This window comes from Lactuca saligna, chromosome 7, assembly GCF_052625555.1.
Source record: "Lactuca saligna cultivar CGN05327 chromosome 7, ASM5262555v1, whole genome shotgun sequence".
Taxonomy (NCBI): Eukaryota; Viridiplantae; Streptophyta; class Magnoliopsida; order Asterales; family Asteraceae; genus Lactuca; species Lactuca saligna.
In genome coordinates, this window is record NC_136423.1 from 16,765,260 (window position 1) to 16,771,327 (window position 6,068).

Below are 6,068 nucleotides of genomic sequence, written 5' to 3' on the forward strand. Positions count from 1 at the left end.
TTCTGGTCAAATTCAAGAACCGAACCTAACAGACCGCTCGGTTAATCTCTGCTCTGGCAAAATCAAAGAACCGAACCTAGCAGAACGCTCTGTTGCTCTCTGCTCTGGTAACATAACGGAACCAAATCAACCAGAGCGCTCGGTCTCTCTCTGTCTCTACAAGATAGGCACTCATTCAATCAAACCACTCGGTTCTTCCTAATCTCTACTACTTTTCCTTGTTTAAATTTTGTCTTTCTGTTTTTTTCTTTTTCAGAAACTTCAAATTTAACAAAAATATTTTATCTTTCTGTTTTTATTTTTTTTCAGAACATTAAAAATTGACAAAAATATTTTGTCTTTCAGTATTTATTTATCTCTAAGTAAATTTCAAAATTTCAAAAATATTTCATATTTCTAGTATATGTTCTTCTTGCTCAAGTGAATACAAGTATCTCCTTATGGATCGTTCATCCAGGTATGTTTTTCTCTTATAAAGCTAGTTAGACGTCCCTAGAAGCATGCTGCTGTATGTTGTCTCAAGCCTCTATGACCTTGAGCATGCCTTAATGATTCGATCAATACCTATCGTTTCTTCCCAATCAGGCTATTCTCTCATATTCGGTCTAGAGCTACCTTCTTTTACTCATCTGAAACATGAGTTGCTCTGCTTTGTCCCATTTATGTAGCAGAAGGTACGTTCGGTCTCTTAACCATCTCTTCAACTTCTTCACTTACATTCGCTCCCCAAAGTAACCCTTGATGCTCTCGGTCTTTACCACTGAGGCTTATGGTTGCACAACATCTGAGTTCATGATCTTAGATTCGATTACCACGTTCTGAGTGAAACCCAAAATCCAACACCTAAATAGAATTGACGGTGAGTTATTAACTCAAGCTTTTACTTGGAAATCTTCTTTATGAGTGATCTTTTATGAAACTGTCTCGTCCTAAGACATTTCTTCCCAAAGAGATCCAGTTTAATTTATTTTGAGATTTCTGTCTATATCATTCCCATCACAGAATACTTCCCACCTACCTGTTCAACAGATCACATCGGTCTCACAGGTAACTCTACCAACACTTAGTTTTATGTCAAGACTTAATGTTTGGTTTGAGTTCAGCCACCTCTTAGCCATCATCAGAAGACGCCTTTCATTGTTTCTCTAAAAACAACTGATCGTATTTCTCGGGATACCACACAAACACTTCAGGTCTCTCTTGACTCTGAAGGAAGCGATTCTTGCCCGGAATCTTTTGCCTTCTGTCTTTTATTTAGACAACACGCACTACCAAACACATTAGATTTATTTCCTTGTCTTTCACACTCTTATGCACGGAATTGTTTTCCCACATTCTAATTACTGTTTGGCACATGGTACTAAGTCTCAACTGTAACCAAACAAGGGCACAAGGGATTTCAAACGGTACGAAAAAGATTTGGGTGCGTGCAAAGGATTCGTATCAGCCCCACGTGTGCTGACGTCTTCATTGAATACACCATAACTTCTAATCGCGCTTTTTCAGGCGACGTTTTGGGTTCCTAATCATCACGATTTTCTCTCTCCTGAGAATGGTATAAATAAGACGTGATCGTGTTCTTTGGCAGTTACCTCTCAAAGCATTATCTCTCTGATAAAGTTGCACTATTCATCTTCTTCCAAAAACTCAACAATGGCGACTTCTTCTTCTGCTCACGATCAATCGGCTTCTTCTTCCTTTCTTGCAATCAAACCAAATCAGAACATGATCATAGAGTTGTCTCCATTCGTCTATGACTCATATATGCTCTACGTGGTGGAATGCCTCAAATATTCCCCATTGGTATTGGCATTAACGCAGGTGGAGGCAGTTCCTATGTCCCTGCTATCTCAAGTCTACTCCACAGCAAGCTATGACAAACACAAAGACCGTATCTACTTCTCTATTCACGACAAGAAGACTTCCGTTTCCAAAACACGGTTTTGCTCTCTTCTAGGGCTTGCCGTGGATGCTTCTGTCATCTCTCCAGACTTCATCTCAACCGCCCAAATCTTTAAGATGATGTACGAGATGGGGTATACAGATGTTCTAACATCTGTTGGCAAAGTCAAGAAATCATGTCTTCCATCTCAGTGGAATGGATTGCTTACCCTTTTAATTAAGGGTTTAGCGGAGCGATGTGGTGGTTCCGACACCACTAGCAAAGGATTTCTCACAATGCTGTATGGGCTTTACAACGGGATCAATCTGGACTATGGGTCGATTCTCTGGTCTCAAGTGGTTCAGAGTCTCAACTCTACCGCAAGGCACTCAGAAATTTCATGCGACAGGTTTTGGACCCTCATCACCAGGAGAGCCATCGATTCTCTTGACATCCCTGTCATGAAGGATGTTCTTATGGCTTCAATTGCCACATACCACACCAAGAAAATCATTCTCTCAGATCCAAGTAAGTTCCTCCACTATGGACTAATCCCTGAGTCCATGTACAGATGTGTCACGCCCCACAGCAAGATTATGGCGGACTACAGCTCCAGAACCCCCCTGCCTCCTAGGGTTCTTTCTGAGGAACAACGTGCAGCTCTTGAGGCTCTGGATCGGCCTGCTAACCGGGGCAAAAGAGCGAGCAAAAAGAAGAAGGCTGAGATGAAGGAACCCTCACCCCAAACGGAGAAAAAGAGAAGGTCTTCCAAACGCAAATCCGAGGCAGAGGAACCTTCTCAGCCCAGAACGAAAAAGGTTAAGAAGATGGCTAAAAGAGCCAAAGGATCTCCTTCTGAATCAAAACAGAATGCACCATCCGAAACAGAAGATGTTGATCTTCAACCCGAAACTGCACCCGTTTCGTCTCCACAAAACTCTCCTACCCCACCAGACGATAATCCTCTAACCGAAACTACACCCGTTTCGTCTCCACAAAACTCGCCTACCCCACCTAAATCTCCCCAAATTACCAAATCTCCTTCTCCTCCTACTTCCCCAAAATTTCCAACTCCAACCCAATCACCCAAACAGAACATCTCAAGTTCTGTTCCAACATCACTTCCCCAAACCTCGACCGAAACCACTATTCCCTTCACCATTTCTCAACCTTCATCTTCTATCTCTCAACCTATTATCACAGAATCTATCACCATCACCACAACCCAACCACCAGTAACGGTCAACGTATCTGATACGGGGGCTGCTTCTGTGGTTGAAACCCCGGTTATCAACCCTCAATCCTCCCCTTCTCCATCTTCCAACTCCGGTGCTACCCTAGGGGGTGATGATGATGAATTTGATTCCATCTATTACAGCCCTTACCGGATCCCTACCGACACCGATACAGATACCCCTGTGTCAAGTCAGCAACTTCAAGAGATTCACACAAAACTCGACAGTCTGCTGGCTGACAGTAAAGCATATGGGGGTGCTGTGCTGAAGGCTTTCATCGAGTCAGCAATCCAGACTTACACCGAAGCCTTGGATCGCTCTACTGACGCTGTAGACAATTCAGCAGCCTCATGCTCCAAAGCCACTAAGGAAGTTTCTGAGGTTGTTCATACAACTCAGATCTTTCTTGATTCTCTCAAGGCTCATGCTGATTCAAATGCTTCCAAATTTCAAGCGTCAGTAGACTCATTCGCAGCCACCCTTCAGGGAGAAACCAAGAAATTTGAAGCTCTGCGTGCTGACCTCAAAACTGAATCCACTTCAATTCTCAAATCTTTGGATTCACGTTTTGCCTCTTTAGCAGCCGAGAGCACTCTGAAGGAAGAAGTTATCAAGCACCAGGCAACTATTGACTTACAGAAAGTTCAACTGGCCCAGGCACAACAAGAAATCTCTTTACTTCAAACTCAACGGGCAGTTCTTCAGAGTTGCGCTGGTGACGTTAAAAATATGTTAACCGGTGTTCTTGACTCCCATGATCCCTTCCTAACCCTCACTGTTCGTCAGCATCTCCAGGCGAAACTCCTTCCGGCGATCACTATCCTAAGTGAAATGAAGGGTGTCTCGGAGAAGCATGTTCTTCCGAGACAAGGGGGAGAGGAAGGTATGTCCAAACAAGAACCGAAGGTTAATGTAGCTTCGGGTTCTGGTAAACATGTCCTAGTTGAGAGCGAATCAGAATCAGATGAAACCATTACTGAAGCTCTTCAACGCAAGAAACGGGACAGAGAGCTTGATGAAACATTGAAGATAGCTCGAGAGGCAGAAGCCAGAGAAAGGAAAATCCGGGAGGATGAGGAGGCAATTCAAGCTAAAAAGACTCTGTTCCCAGATTGGGACAGAGACACACTCATCACTCAAGCAATTGAGTTTCCTTCTATTTATTGGTTGGAACCGATTGCATCTTTTGAGTGTGAAAACTCCAAAGACTCGCAGTTCGACATGCCCATTACGCGTAAAGCCTTCACTTTTCACTGCTTTGATGTCACTGCAAACATCCCTCATCCGAACCCGAAGGTTGACAGGGAGCTTATCGATTTCTATCTGAAATTCGGTCAACCTCAGTACTTGACTTGGAGTGCCCAGAAAATTATAAGAGTCAAGGTACTGAAACCAACCCAGGCTGGGAAATTTGTAAACGTCAATTTCAAAATCAACAGAGGAACTGCCAACACCGAACATCTTATTTCTCTGGTAGATCTTCCCAGTCTGAACCCCCACGATTGGATCTTGCTATACAACATTCTTCTCTCCAACCAGAGAGAATATGAACCAATTCTTTCTCATCTTAAAAGAATGTTGGCTTCCTATGTCCATGAGCTGGCCACTATGGATCAGGAAATAGCAAAGGTGATGAATAAGAAACCGACTGTCAAGCCCACTTCCAAAACCGGAGATGTCCATAAAATGAAGTTGGGGCAGATTGATTCTTCCAATCTGACAGTTATGTTCACAAGGGGGGATAAGCACAAGTTTCTGTTTGCGTTGGTAGACAAGCATCTGTTCTCTACAGAGTGTCTGGAGCACATCATCAATATCATTCACCGATGCAAACAGAATACAACAGCAGATAAGAAGAACTTTACAGATATGCTTCGTTGGTATATTACCTTCAGACATCATATTCTAGCTTTGATACCGAAAATTTTTCAAACGGTAAAGAAGCCATCTGCTTTGAAGACAGAGTGAAGATCTCGCCCCAAATTGACGCAAAGGGGGAGATTGTTGGGCTTAGAAGATTGCGTCTTTTGGGCTCGTTTGTTAATAATTCTTTGTATTACGGTTTGGGCCTGTCCAACCGTATGTCATTTATGCTTTGTATATAAGCTTATGCTTGAATGCATATTAGGTTAAGTTTTTAGAGATCTGAGAATACGATATTTTCCAGACGACTAAAGGTTTCTTTGATCATACTTGTAACCTTCCAATCCTCTACAGTTGATGTTCTTAATCGAGCTCTTCTGAGGATTTTGTTTTAATCATTCAACACGTTTGATTCATTCTTGTTCTATAATTTTACTGTGTTTATATCGTCATTGTTTTCATAACTTGTTCAAGATCTTTTCGATCTTCATAGATTAAAAAGAGACTTTAATCTTATCACCAGTCACAAAACCTGAAGGGCACACTCGAGATTGAAACATGCCATTGAACAGTTCAATGAATCTCAAAAGATCTAGGAGTTTCAAAACCAATTAAAACCTGATAATACATTTCGTTTATCTTGGTGGAAATTGGTGAATCGTCATTCACCTACCTTCAAATTGTTTTATAGCTTGGATTACGGCATACCTCTTCTAAGTTATAAAATAGTTTGTTGGGTCCTAGCCTTAATATTTCATATTGGGTGTCATATTAAGGACTTTAAGATCAACTATCTTGAATACCTCCCAAAACATGTCTGGTTTAGACATTTATGATCTTCCCAAATCTCCTGAAACTAGCTTTCCTAAATGAAGATGATATTCCAATGGAAATCATACTTCTTTCTCCTCCTCCGATTATTCTCCCTAACCCACAAGTTCTTGAAAAGTTTAAGGTCACTCAAGCCCTAATGGCAAGGCAAGGTCTAGGTGTGATCACATCTTGGAGATGTAGTCACATATTGACAAGCCGGGAGAGTTGGGTGTCAAAGTCTTGAGAAAGTTAGTGGCTCAACTACTTTCTAAGTC